A 14393-nucleotide genomic window follows, 5' to 3' on the forward strand; every position below is an offset into this window, starting at 1 on the left:
CTGCATATGTTTCAGTACATGCAAATATTTCCAATGCAAAACAGACATTTACTTTCTCTACCTATTTTATAAACATTCACACATATGTTTTAGGCACAAAAAAAATGTAACATGTACAGATAACTCCGATTTATATGCAGAGGCGGGTATTTTATAAAGTACCAACATATAACATTTTGAAAATACTTGCATGCATACTTGAAATCACAGGTTTGCTGATACCTTCACCAATTCACCCAGTCCATCTCCACTTCACATAAACCCTCTGGCACTTCACCCTGAACTCTCACCAGTTCATTCAGGTCTCCCACCTAAAATTGCAGACAACAGACAAGTCCAATTTCACTTGTGCTAGTCATTTAGCAGGTTTAAAAGTGCACAAATAAGTTGGTTAATACATTCGTGTCTTGATCCTGCCCCAGAACACTCTTAGATCACCCTTTTTTGCGCCAGTAAATATGCACGCAAAACCAAAACTATGTGCATACTTTCAATGTTTATAAAATAGCATTTATTCAAATAAAGGCTACTTCCTTGCGCAGAACCCCTTTGAAATTCACTTATAAATGTACATTCAAGAAGGCTAACTGATAGCTGGAGAAGGTAAGAATAGGGGCTGTAGTGTCACAGGAATCCCCTTCCTGTTTCTAGTTTCAGCTGTACCAGTTAATAGCTGGGAACTTCTTGCTAGTTCTCTAAATGTTCTCTGATGGATACAGCCTGGAACCCTTCCTATGTAACGTTTGGCCAGCTGCAGGACAGCCCCATGACCGGCCGCATCACCCTGGGATGCCATGAGCTGGCACACTGCCACTGCCTTCCTCCTTGGCTCCCATGTGTTGCTCTAGGCACATGCAGATGTGTCACCCAACACCTGATATAGGCCCCACAGTGGGAACTGCAGTGCAGCACAGAGATGACTTCGGCTGGGGATTTAAACCCCAGCCTTGCTTCATCCGATGCCTCAGCAACTGGGCCTCCTGCCTTGCAGTGCGGGTTGCTACTCTTTGTACCTTGTCTCACTGTTCCCATGCCTTGTCTTGCGGTCCCCTGTGCTGTGTTTTGCCTTGCCTTGTCTCTGTCTGTCTTATCTATCTTGGCTTGATTCTCCAGTTCTGACCTCTGTCTTGGATTCTGATTTTGCCTGCTCGCTGTCTATCCTGACCCTTGGCCTGGACACGAATATCATCTGTACTCTGCCTGCCCTGACCCTTGGCCTGGACCCTATCTGCTTGCCGCCTGCCCTGACTGCTGCCTCCCACAGAGGTCTGATTCTTCTTTGTTGTCAAGAAAGATGGCCCTCATAACCTCCTCCTAAACCAACAGAGGTAACATTGGAAGAGGACACTGAATATGAGGTCCAGGAAAATTCGGAACAGAGTACAGTACCTCATTTCTTGGAAGGGCTTTGGTCCTGTAGAAAACACTTGTGAACCTGCTTCCAATGTTCAAGCCCCCCCAACTCATAAAGGAATTCCACCAATGCTTTCCCCAGAAGCCTAAGCCAAGAGGCCTGGGGAGGGGACTTAGAAGGGGGGTTACTGTAACGTTTGGCCAGCTGCGGGACAGCCCTACGATCAGCTGCCCTCACCCTGGGATGCCACGAACTGCCACCTCAGCAAGGATGCTGCCGACTCTTTCCTCAAACAATGTCCATGCTTCATGCAAACCTTTAACCTTTGTAACCACTACTTTTAGTTTTTTTCTAATATCCTTATTCTATCATAGTCTCCCTTTTTAAAGTTGTATGCTACTGCGGTAGTTTTACTTATGTGTCCTCCCTCCAGTAAATTTTACATAATCACTGGAGGGAGGACATTAATCTAATCAAGTGGATTCCAGAAACTGCACTATCCTCTGTTTTAGCAGTGATTCCATTAATTTACTCACCACAGAGGTCAGACTATTTGGCAAGTAGTTCCAAGCCTCCTCCTTACTTCAACCTTTGTCTTCTGTCCTTTAGAACTACTCCCAGTTCTAAAGAAGCATCAAAAAGATCAGCCAGTGGAGCTGCCAGAACTTCTCTATATTCCCTTAATACCCTTGGGCGTATCCCATTCTGCACCATCATTTTATCTACTTTTAGTAGAGCTAGCTCCTCACGAACACAGTCTTCTGACAATCGTTTGAGGTTTACCTCACTTCCAATCCTACTTCTGTCTGTTTTCTGTGGTCCTGCTCTTCGCCATTCCTCAAGGAACAATGACCAGAAACATTTGTTAAGCAATTCCACTATTTCCTTGCCTGTCTCTACATATTCTTCCTTTTCACCTCTGAGTCTCACAATGTCACTTTAGTATTTCTTCCTATCACTAATATATCTAAGCAAAAGTCTTGTCCGTCCCCCCCTTTTATTTTTTTTTAAACCATGACTGTAAATTTCAACATGGTGTGCAGGTGCACATGTGCACGCGTTCATCGGGGCGCAGCTATTTTATAAACATACATGCGTATATGCGCGCATGTAATAAAATAACCCGGCCGTACGCACAAGTGCATCTAATTTGAAGTGGACGCGCGTTAGGGCGTGCAAACATTGTTTCTACTACATAAATGGGGAAATTCTAAAAGGGACAAGAGCCAACGTCATTGCCTGTTTTACCAGCTCCTCCCCAGTTCACAGCTAGGTCCTCCAAACCCCCCTGGTTTGATAGCCTGTACCCCCCCCCCCCCCCCTAGTTACCCTAGACCTTTTACATCTCTCAGATAGGGCTTGTTAGTTTTTGGGGGTTTTTTTTTTTTAACGTACATGCCATCCATAGCAGAAGTAAAGTTACTCGGCTGGGGACCTTGGTGTTTGTCAGATCGCATAATTCTATGTGCACAAAGTCTGGAAACGCCCAGGTACCGCCCCCATGCCCTGCCCAGAGCATGTCCACGCCCCCCACCTCTTTTTGAGAAGGTTCCGAGATGTGGGCGTTGCAGGAGATACGAGCTTATCCAGGCGGCTTTTAAAATCTGCTGAGCGCGCGCTGCAGCCCAACTTATTCGTGCATCCCCTAATTGATGCCCGCGTCGGGCTTTTAAAATTCATCTTCACATTTGCTGGTTTTTCTTCCATTTGTTTCTTTGCTCTGCTGACTGCTTCCCTGCCTTCTTTTAGCTTTTCTAGATATTTTCGCTTATCTTCCTCTTTCTGTGATCACTTGTAGTTTATGAACGCTAACATTTTTTCCTTATCTTTACAGCTACGTCTTTAAAAAACATTAGCAGCCTCCTTTCCTTTTTTCCTTGATTTGCTTTCCTAACAAAAGGGTAGTTGCCCTTACAATATCTCCTTTCAGTTTTGCCCACTCTTATTCTACTTCCCTTAGATTTTTCCCTCCAGCTAACGACTCCTTGAGGACCCCCATTTTAAGAAAGCTAGTTTTTCTGAAATCTAGGACCTTGGCCTTTGAATTAATATCACTGCTTGCATTTTAGTACTGAGCTACACCATACGGTGATCCTTGGATCCCAGATGATCCTCCACAACATCAGAAACACTGTCCCATTGGTAATCACCCCTTCCATGTGGATTCCATTACCAGTTGATGCCACTGTTCTCCCTGCTTCTAGAAGGCACTGCAGTTGAGATGTCTCCGTGAGCATGGGCAGATTGAAATCTCCTAGCAATAGCACCTCCCCCTTTCATAGCAACTTTGTGAATTTCCTCAATTAAGTCTTTATCCATTTCTTCTGCATGCAAATGAGGTCTGTATATCAAACCAATATAAATGAATGTTTCGGGTCCTCTTTTTAGCACATGCTAAAAAGAAGAAACTAAATTAAATGAAAATGAAAAAAACCAAACAAAGCATAAAACAAAATGACATTTTTCCATGCACCTCCCCTAACTGCTAGGCCATCTACCCTGATATGGTTGCATGTGGTTTTCTTTAGCATTCAGTTGTAAGTCATACTGCAGTTCTGTTGGAATAAAAGGCATTGCATCAGTTCAAGTTATTTTCATTAATGCTGCGTGGATGATATGTTTTCCTCTTGCTTCAGACAGCTATCATTGGGGAAATTCTTTTGCTGACATACAGAGATTTTTCATGAAATTCTGAGGTTTGGGATAAAAGGACTCTGTTTCATGCAACTTGCATAGTGCTGCTTACACTAGCAACACTGAATTAAAATAAAATAGGAATGCGAAACAGGTCAAAGTCATGTACAAGAAGTCAGACTAAAATAATTATATCAAGTGACATGAAGCTACCCGAGCAGTGGTTACAGTTTAGAAGAATTACAAGCCTGTCACTTTAAAAAAAAAAAAAAGAAAAGAAAAAGAAAGAATCCAATAACCATATGCAAATGTGTTCAGCAGAACGTTGCTGTCTGCAAATCAGATGAGGGGAAAAGTGCTTGAAGCTAAAGAGAGGAACGAGGCAAGCAGAGCTGACCCCAGGGTTAATCATTTTTACTACTCATTCCATCCGGTAAAAAGAGAGCAAGGGAAGGGGAGAGGGAGGAAGAAAGAGGGAGGGGGAGAGGGAACCTGAGGGAAAGAAAGGGCAAGGAGAAAACAGAGGTAGTGGGAGAGGGACAGAAATGGAGGGAAAGGAAATAAAGGAGGGAGAGAGAGACAGAAGGATGGAGGAGAGAAGAGAAGAAAAAAGGGAGGTAGAGAGTAGGAAAGAAGGGGGAAGAGAAATTAAGACAAAGGGGAGGGGGAGAGATGGGAAAGTGAGAAAGGGAAGGAACTATATAAAGAGGGGGAAGACTATGACAGAGACAGGGAACAGTGGATGGATCGAGTGAGAGGAAGAGAAGGTGGAGGGAAAGTCCAGGAGGTTGGAGAAATACTTTTGCAGCTGTGCTAAGGAAATATAAACAAGAAATAATAGATTTTTTTTTAAAGGCGAAATATGGAAGTGTCTGTGGTTATCATTCACCTCTCCCTCCTTCACAGTAATCTTTTCTCTCCTCTTTCCTGACCTCCCTGGCTCTCCTATATACACTAATTTTCCTCCATCATTCTTCCCCTCTCACCATTGTTTCCTAACTTTCTCTCAAACATTTTAGTCATTCTCTTCCCTCCTTTCCCACTATTTTCTCCTTCCCCCTCACTTTACCCTCTGTTGCTTCAGGTACAAAATTAGATTGTGAGCCCTCTGGGGACGGGGAAACACCTACAGTGCCTGAATGTAATCTGCTTCGAAGTGCCAAAAAGCAGAATATAAAAATATAAAATAAATACACACACATATATAAAATAAATACACACATATATATAAAATAAACACACATATATATATATGAATATAAACACTGTACCTCCTCTCTCCTACACCACTATTTCCCCCATTCCTCCCTTCAGACTGTTTCTCCCTTGTCTACCCTCACCCCCACCCCCTCCTTAGCGTTCTTCTTCCCAGCTCTCCATCAGCCCAGAAGAAAGAGCAAGGCAGAGACGGGGCCTGGGGAGAGCTGCAGCCTTTGGCTGAACAGACAAGACTTATCTGGAAGTCAAGGGCCTATTCCATTTGGGAACATAAAAAAAAACCATTTACATCTTGAAAAATCAGAGAATGAAAAGTGTTTGACATCTAACCCTTTGTTCTTCTTTACCTTTCAGAGTTATTACTCTGGTTTCCTAAACCATAAAAGCACTTCCAGAGTTAAAGTAAATTTTCTTTTACTCCCCAAACTTAAAATGTACAATCCCTGTAGTGTAACTGTGAGTAGATGAAACTATTCATAAAGAAACATAGAAATGATGGCAGAAGAAGACCAAACGGCCCATCCAGTCTACCCAGCAAGTTTTGCACTTTTTTTTTCATACTTATCTGTTACTTTTGGTTCTTAGTAACCTTTTGGTTTTATTTCCCTTCCACCCCCACCATTAATGTAGAGAGCAGTGTTGGAGCTGCATCTAAGTGAAATATCTAGCTTGATTAGTTAGGGGTAGTAACTGCCGTAATAAGCAAGCTACACACATGCTTATTTGTTTACCCAGACTATGTAATTCAGCCCTTGTTGGTTGTTGTCTATATATAGATCCACTTTTCTTCATTCCCCCTGCCGTTGAAGCAGAAAGTTATGCTGGATATGCATTGAAAGTGAAGTGTCAGACTTTCTCCCCTGCCGTTGAAGCAGAGAGCTATGCTGGATATGCGTGAAGTATCAGTCTTTCTCTCCTGCCATTGAAGCAGAGAGCTATGCTGGATATGCAGTGAAAGTGAAGTATCAGGCTTATTTGGTTTGGGGTAGTAACCACCGTAACAAGCAAGTTACTCCCCGCTTTTTTGTGAATGCAAATCCTTTTATCCACATTATGGATCCACAGTGTTTATCCCACGCCCCTTTGAAGTCCTTCACAGTTCTGGTCTTCACCACTTCCTCCGGAAGGGCATTCCAGGCATCCACCACCCTCTCCGTGAAGAAATACTTCCTGACATTGGTTCTGAGTCTTCCTCCCTGGAGCTTCAAATCGTGACCCCTAGTTCTGCTGATTTTTTTCCGATGGAAAAGGTTTGTCGTTGTCTTTGGATCATTAAAACCTTTCAAGTATCTGAAAGTCTGTATCATATCACCTCTGCTCCTCTTTTCCTCCCGGGTGTACATATTTAGATTCTTCAATCTCTCCTCATAAGTCATTCGATGAAGACCTTCCACCTTTTTGGTCACCTTTCTCTGGACCGCCTCCATCTTGTCTTTGTCTCTTTGTAGATACGGTCTCCAGAACTGAACAGAGTACTCCAGGTGAGGCCTCACTAAGGTCCTGTACAAGGGGATAATCACTTCCCTTTTCTTACTTGATATTCCTCTCTATTTGCAGCCCAGCATTCTTCTGGCTTTAGCTATCGCCTTGTCACATTGTTTCGCCGACTTCAGATCATTAGACACTATCACCCCAAGGTCTCTCTCCTGCTCCGTGCACATCAGCCTTTCTCCCCCCATCGAATACAGTTCATTCGGATTTCCACTCTCCATATGCATGACTCTGCACTTCTTGGCACTGAATCTCAGCTGCCATATCTTCGACCACTCTTCCAGTTTCCTTAAATCCCGTCTCATTCTCTCCACTCCTTCCGCCGTGTCCACTCTGTTGCAGATCTTAGTGTCATCCGCAAAAAGACAAATCTTACCTTCTATCCCATCTGCAATGTCGCTCACAAAGATATTGAACAGGACCGGTCCCAACACTGAATCTTGCGGTACATCGCTTAAAACCGCTCTCTCTTCAGAGAGAGTTCCATTTACCATCACACATTGTCTTCTGTCCGTCAACCAGTTTGCAATCCAGGCCACCACCTCGGCACTCACTCCTAAGCTTCTCATTTTATTCACCAGTCTCCTGTGTGGGACCCTTGTTACTTCAGTTTTGGATGGCTGCTCTAAGTTCATTATTTCTAAGGCCTTAAAAACAATCATAAGTCTGTGAGAGGCACAGACATACTTAGAATAAGTTTGGTGAAACTCTGAGATTATGGCTTCGGGAAGGACAAGGGAGAGGTGCTGGGGGGAAGGGGAAGAGACAGGGAGAAGGAGAGCTAGAGAGAAAGGTGCCAGGGAGGAGGGCAGAGACAGGAGAGAAAAATGCCTGGGAAAGAAAAAAAAAGAAAAATACATTAGCAGGAAAGACAGGGAGGGCGAGAGGTGCCAGGGAGTGAGAAAATGAGACAAGCTGTTTAATTGTAGGTGTGGCAGAGACACCATGGAGGGAGAGAAGGAGACATGCTGCCAAGCACAGAGGCAGAGAGCGTCAGAGGGCTTGGTTGGGTTTACAGTCAAGAGTCCCTCAGGAGCTTTGAATGGCAAGGAAGCTGCTTTACTTCTTCCCAACCTTGGCCATGCTGTTCTACCTCAAGGCCTTTTAATTGTTTTTGATTGTGTGTCTTGTCTACCTTGACTAGATTTTAAGCTTCAAGGAGCAGGGACACTGTACAGCACTGAGCCGTTCTGGTAATAATAATAATATTCCATTAAACATCAGCACTGGTTGATATCTACATCAGGTCAAGCTGGGGTCTGCACATGCTCATAGACACATGCACACGCCCAGTCACAGATAAACACACACAAACTGTCACACGCACAGATGCCTACTCACATATGAGCACGCATACATACTGTCTCACACAGTCCCACTAACAAATAAACATCCATACATAGTCACACCCACTCACAGATAAACAAACACTCACACATGCCCATTCACAGACAAACACTTTACACTCCACGCTGATACCAGCAGAAAGCGGTGAGGTGCATGGAGCTGTCTGTTTCTTAAATTGATTGGCTATGTCGGGAGGAAATGTTAAAATGGAATATATAGATGAAACAAATAGGGAAACTGTAAGAAGTCAGGAACAGGAAAACATTTTTACGATGTTTTGCTGCAGAAAAGGTAAGAGAAATGAAAGGGAAAAAAAACTTCCCAGGATACCCTGCAGAACTTAAAAACACACAAGGATAACATTTTACCGACATTTTGTAAGCAGCTTCTACACAGTCCAGCGGCATCTCTGGTGGGAACAGCCATGTTATCAAGAGAATCAAAAATAACCTCATCCTCCCTGCATCTCTTTGATACAAATTGTGCATGATGACATCACATCATCTCCCGGCTCCGCATGGCTTTCTTCCAGCTGTGGCAAGATGGGTTGTGCTGCAGCCTTGCAGGCCTCTCTCCCAGCCCCGCAAGTTCTCTTTGGGCTGCAGCAGCCCCTCTTCTTCTCTTTGGCCGGGAAGTTTAAAAAAAAAAAAATCATTTGATAGGAGTAACCAGCCCACCGGCGGAAGCCTGATCCCCTGATCTGGCAATCTGCCCCTGATCACATGCACCGGAGCAACCTATCAAATCTCACCTCAGGTGAGACAATGTGTGATGCTGTTCCCAACATGTCTGCTCCCAGGGCACTCACTGGATTTGCAGAAGAACATCTTAAAATTTCAGACCTACATAATAATAAGGTTAAACTAGTCCCCTCCTGTAATTCCGCTGCAGCCACATCAAAAAGAATCACAAGCCACGGTCGGCACGCTGCTTCCATTATTCTCACATATCGGGTACCAATTAGATGTCAGCAGGTGTGATCCAGTCCTTCATATGGGGCAGAGAACCCAGGATAAAAGCTTTAACAAAATAAACTTAGTTTAAGAGCAGAGCTAAAAGAACTGGTTCAGATGAAGTCTGATGCCTACCCAAGTTATCAAAGTAGTGGGGGGAGGAGAGAATCAAGGCGAAATTTAGATAACTGGAATCAAACTGGGCCAAACTATGATCATTTAGCTAAATACAATTTTCTACATGTCCCAGTTTAGCTCCAGTCTCAGGGGAAAATTTTCAAAGGCATTTAAAAAGGTTGAAAACTGTGCCTCTCAAAGCAGCTGAATTTACTTATACACAAGCTTTCACGATATGCTACTCCTGGGGGAATTTTGCGCAATTGCAGAGTGCAGAATCTGCGCAGAATTTCCATTTTCTATGCAGAATTTGGTGAAAATGGAGCAGGCTCCACTCATGGCGAAGATGGTGCAAGCCCTGGTGAGAGTGAATCTGTGTGTAGAGGTGTGTGTGTGTGTGTGTGTGTGTGTAAGACTGTGAGCCTGTGGGGGAGGGATGAGAAAGAACATGTGTGTGGGTGCCAGAAAGAGGGAGCCTATTTGAGGAGATTATGAAGGAGTGTGCATATGTATGAGAGATTGGGAGCTGGTGTATGTGAAAAAGGGATCATGTGATGTGAGAGAGTGAGGGTGCTTGTTTGTTTGTGAGAGAGGGAGCCTGTGTGAGGGTGTGTGTGTGTGTGTGTGTGTGTGTGTGTGAGAGAGACATAGGTAACCTGTGTGAGGGTGTATGCACACAAGAGAGAGGGAGCCTGTATGAGTGTGTGTGTGTGTGTGTGTGTGCGCATGTGAGAGAGAGAGAGGGAGTTTATATGAGTGTGTGTGCATGCCGCGAGAGAAAGAGGGAATCTATATGAGATTATGTGTGCACACGCGCGAGAGAGAGGGAGCCTGTATAACGGGGTGTATGTGTACATGCACAAGAGAGAGGGGAGCCTGTATGAGGGGGGATGTGTACGCACGAGAGAGAGGGGAAGCCTGTCTGAGGGGAGGTGTGAGCATGTGTGTGTGTGTGTGTGTGAGAGAAAGAGAGAGCCTGTATGTGTGTGTGTGTGAGAGAGAGAGAGACTGAGCCTGTCTGAGGGTGTCTGTGTGTGTGAGAGAAAGAGGGAGCTCTATGAGGGGGTGTGTGTGTGTGAGAGAGAGGGCGAGAGGGAGCCTGTGTGAGGGGCAGTACTGAGAGAGGGGTCAAACTCTAGTAGTGGAGATAGAGTGGAAGGGGTTGAGCCTAAAGGGAGAGGGGAGAGATAGTGGCAGGTGGAAGAGTTGGGGCCTAAGAGGGCAAAGTGAAAGAAGACTGACCAGGGGAGTAAGGAGAGGATGGAAGGGACACTCTTACAGTGAACTTCTGGGGAAATTCTGCTCAAAATATTTAAAACTCTGCATCTTTAAGTAATAACTTTTTTCTGTGTTACATTTTAAATTAATTACTTAAAACTGTAATGTATATTGTGTTATTTTGGCAAATATAAAGTATGCAGAATCTTGCAGAATTTGTATCTTTTAGATAGGTGAAAAAGAGGTATCGCTGGGCGAGGAGGGGGGAGGGTAAACAAGATGGGTACATTTACCAAATGCATGCATGCTGCTTCCCACCTCCTTCATTAAAGGACTTGCAGCTAACTTTCAGAGAGAAATTCCTTGAGCGTAGCCAGTGAAACAGGCAAGCTTTAAAAATGGCACCTCTGCAGTCTCTTGAGCGCAGATTGTTCTGACCTGGTTTGGACATAAGTGTGAGCTTTTGTGCTGGAAGGACTCAGAGAATGGTGCAACCTTGGAATACTTGGAATCAGCAAATATCTACATAAATCGGGTTTTAAAAAAAAAAATATCTGCCTGATTTGAACCATGTCCTGGGGGACTCTGAATAGCCAAGTAAACTCCAACTGAATATTCACAAATCCGATCCTGAATTCAGAACGAGGTAGGATGAGTAGGACTGCTTGCATTAAAACCACAGAAACAGTGTTCTGGATGCTACATATGTTTCACATTCATTCCGCAGTCTCAGCTCTTAGAGGCCAAAGAACTAAAGGGGAGAACAATATTGCATGTTTTCCCAGTTTTAGCACATATTATTTCCCTACTGGGACCTCCATGTTAAAAAGGAAGGTTGAAAAATAGTGTGCATAGTTTTGCTGCAAATGTTTTGTAACAGCTTTAGCTATACCTTATTAGGGTATACTATTGTTTTTAAGAAATCCGGTGTGGGAAGCTATTTCACCACAGTTTTACCATGTGCTCTTGGTTAATGAGTTGCTCTACCTAATTTTGCATCATAGTCAATCATTTGAATTTTAAAAAATTTGCATGCATAGAACTAGATGCAACAAATAATGTAGATATTTGTGAAGCAAATAAAATGTTGCAAGCTAAAAGGGCAAAGAGTGTGCGCCATCACAAATAACGAGTGCTATATGCCCTTTTAGCATGTGGCACGACCTTTGCAAAATTTTCCAGAGCTGTGCCATCCTCATTCTGCATTCAGCTCGTTTCACACCGACCTGCTAGAAGGAGAAGAACTCGCACCCACAGGTAGGTCACAAAAGGTTGACCCGAGAAATAGTACCACAGAAAACTTGGTTGCTGGCCTTTATTTCTGGCTGTTGTACACCTACCTGTACAACTTCTGTGGGACAGAAATGGAAATGAAGCACTTAAAAACTAAACAAAAGACAGAAGTAAAATTCCAAAACTGAAATCATACAGATTCTGCTTCCGATCAACGAGAGTTAATGCACGGCCTCCTCTGCATGAGTCTGCTTTGATTAAATGGTGCCAATTTATCTTTTCTTAAGCACCTGACTTAACACAATTAAGCCCAAAAAAATGTGGAATGAAGAAAATTATGTCTTTTAGGGTCAGAAGAGTCTACAGGAATCTCTGTGCATCTCCTAATGACCCTGAGATGGTAATAGGGGGAACCAAGCGGGGGAGAGGAATGAAGGGAACATTTGTACCAAGGAAAAAAAAAACCCCATCGTCTGCCGATACACCATGATAAATAATTATGAGTTATTAATTTTAAATTACATCTCTAATGCTTTGCAGGATTTTAATTCCCATTATTAATATTGACTTGGGTTTGATTCATTTTACGACAGAAAGGAGAAAGGTGCCAATTATAAAGGAAGGCAGAGGAGTCAGGCAGGAGAATTTCAGGTGTTGATTCCTCTCTTCTGATCACCCCCTGTAGGGTGTGTGGGTTGGGTGTCGGAGTTACCCACTTGGAGCTTTAATTATAGAAAACTGGGTGGAAAAGAGTAGAGCTCTGCTTCAAAAGACTAGAGTGAAATTCAGCGGATGGTCATGTCTGTTAATATATTTACATGGGTAAACATTTGAAATAAAAACACAAGGCCCGATTTACTAAGCAGTTTTCCCATAGACACAGAATGGGAGAATAGCCTCAGTAAATTAGGTCCTCAGCACTGTTTCCCTCTAAGGTGTGCCTGTCCACAAAGACTCTGGATCCTTTGCAATCAGCAGAACAGTGTGTGCACAGTAGAGATGTGAATCGTGTGATCGATCGTCTTGACGATCGATTTCGGCTGGGAGGGGGAGGGAATCAGATCGTCGCAGTTTGGGTTTTTTAAATATCGTGTAAATCGTGTAAATCGAAAACCGGCACACTAAAACATCCCTAAAACCCACCCCGACCCTTTAAAATAAATCCCCCACCCTCCCGAACACCCCCAAAATGCCTTAAATTACCTGGGGTCCAGTGGGGGGGGAGGGCGGGAAAACCGGCACACTAAAACAACCCTAAAACCCACCCAGACCCTTTAAAATAAATCCCCCACCCTCCCGAACCCCCCCAAAATGCCTTAAATTACCTGGGGTCCAGAGGAAGGGTCCCGGTGTGATCTTTTACTCTCGGACCTCGGACCTCCGTGCGTTGTAGGAAACAAAATGGCGCCGGCACTACCTTTGACCTGTCATATGACAGGCCGGCGCCATTTTGTTTTTTTGTCCCCCGACGTCAGGAGCGTAGGAGATCGCTCCCGGACCCCTGCTGGACCCCCAGGGACTTTTGGCCAGCTTGGGGGGGCCTCCTGACCCCCACAAGACTTGCCAAAAGTCCAGCGGGGGTCCGGAACGACCTCCTGCAGTCGAATCGTGTTGCTGAATGGCCGGCGCCATTTTCCGTACGGAAAAATGATTCGACTGCAGGAGGTCATTCCGGACCCCCGCTGGACTTTTGGCAAGTCTTGTGGGGGTCAGGAGGCCCCCCCAAGCTGGCCAAAAGTCCCTGGGGGTCCAGCGGGGGTCCGGGAGCGATCTCCTACGCTCCTGACATCGGGGGACAAAAAAACAAAATGGCGCCGGCCTGTCATATGACAGGTCAAAGGTAGCGCCGGCGCCATTTTGTTTCCTACAACGCACGGAGGTCCGAGGTCCGAGAGTAAAAGATCACACCGGGACCCTTCCTCTGGACCCCAGGTAATTTAAGGCATTTGGGGGGGGGTTCGGGAGGGTGGGGGATTTATTTTAAAGCGTCGGGGTGGGTTTTAGGGTTGTTTTAGTGTGCCGGTTTTCCCGCCCTCCCCCTTCCCCTCCCCCTTCCCCCGATTTACGATTTTTTGACGATAAATCGGGGGAATTGTTATTGTATCGCGGCTCTAACGATTTTTGACGATTTAAAATATATCGGACGATATTTTAAATCGTCAAAAAACGATTCACATCCCTAGTGCACACTGCACAAGCTCATCTCCCAGTGGCCGAAAAACAGGGAGAAAGGCCCATGCGGCCGCCATGGACCTCATCCTCTCGGTGGCTGAAGAAATTAGAGGCTGCACATCAGGACCATCAGGAGCAGAGAACTGAGCCCGTCTCCTTAGGCATGAGATTAGCATAGAGGAAATGCTAGCCCCGCAAATTTTCAATAGCGCAGGGCCTGCACAGAGGATGAGCAATAGAACAGGCTTCTGTAGCAATGATTGGCTCCTCCCCAGTAGGCACATAGTGGCGGTGATAGCAGCCAAGGAGTGAGAGGGGCTCCAAGGCTGCCATAAAAGAAAGAGAGAGGATCCTGTGTGAGAGTGAGTAAGAATGAATGAGAGTCTGCCTGGGGATCTGTGTGTATTGTGAGAATGAATGGGAGCCTGCCTGGCGGGTCTGTATGTGTAAGAGAGAGAATGAATAGGAGCCTGCATGGAGGGGCGAGAATAAATGGATACCTTCCTGGTGTGTGTGTGTGTGTGTGTGTGTGTATGTGTATGTTAGAATGAATGGGCTAAATGAGAGCTTGCTTGGGGAGGGGGAGTCTGATGGAGCCAGTGAGTGAGTGCATGTGTGTGTGTGAGGGAGCTAGTGAGAGCAAGAGCCTGTGTGTG

General features: G+C 44.9%; 1 long non-coding RNA gene across 1 annotated transcript in view; it reads right to left on the minus strand.

Annotated features, from left to right (window-relative positions):
- The window catches only part of LOC115073496, a 119473-nt gene that overhangs the window by 33358 nt on the left and 71722 nt on the right, over window positions 1-14393 (minus strand). The window contains exon 2 of the long non-coding RNA XR_003852030.1: window positions 223-311. This is a non-coding gene — a long non-coding RNA (uncharacterized LOC115073496). The remainder of the gene's footprint in view (window positions 1-222; window positions 312-14393) is intronic.

The sequence above is a fragment of the Rhinatrema bivittatum genome, chromosome 11 (assembly GCF_901001135.1).
Source record: "Rhinatrema bivittatum chromosome 11, aRhiBiv1.1, whole genome shotgun sequence".
NCBI classification, from domain to species: domain Eukaryota; kingdom Metazoa; phylum Chordata; class Amphibia; order Gymnophiona; family Rhinatrematidae; genus Rhinatrema; species Rhinatrema bivittatum.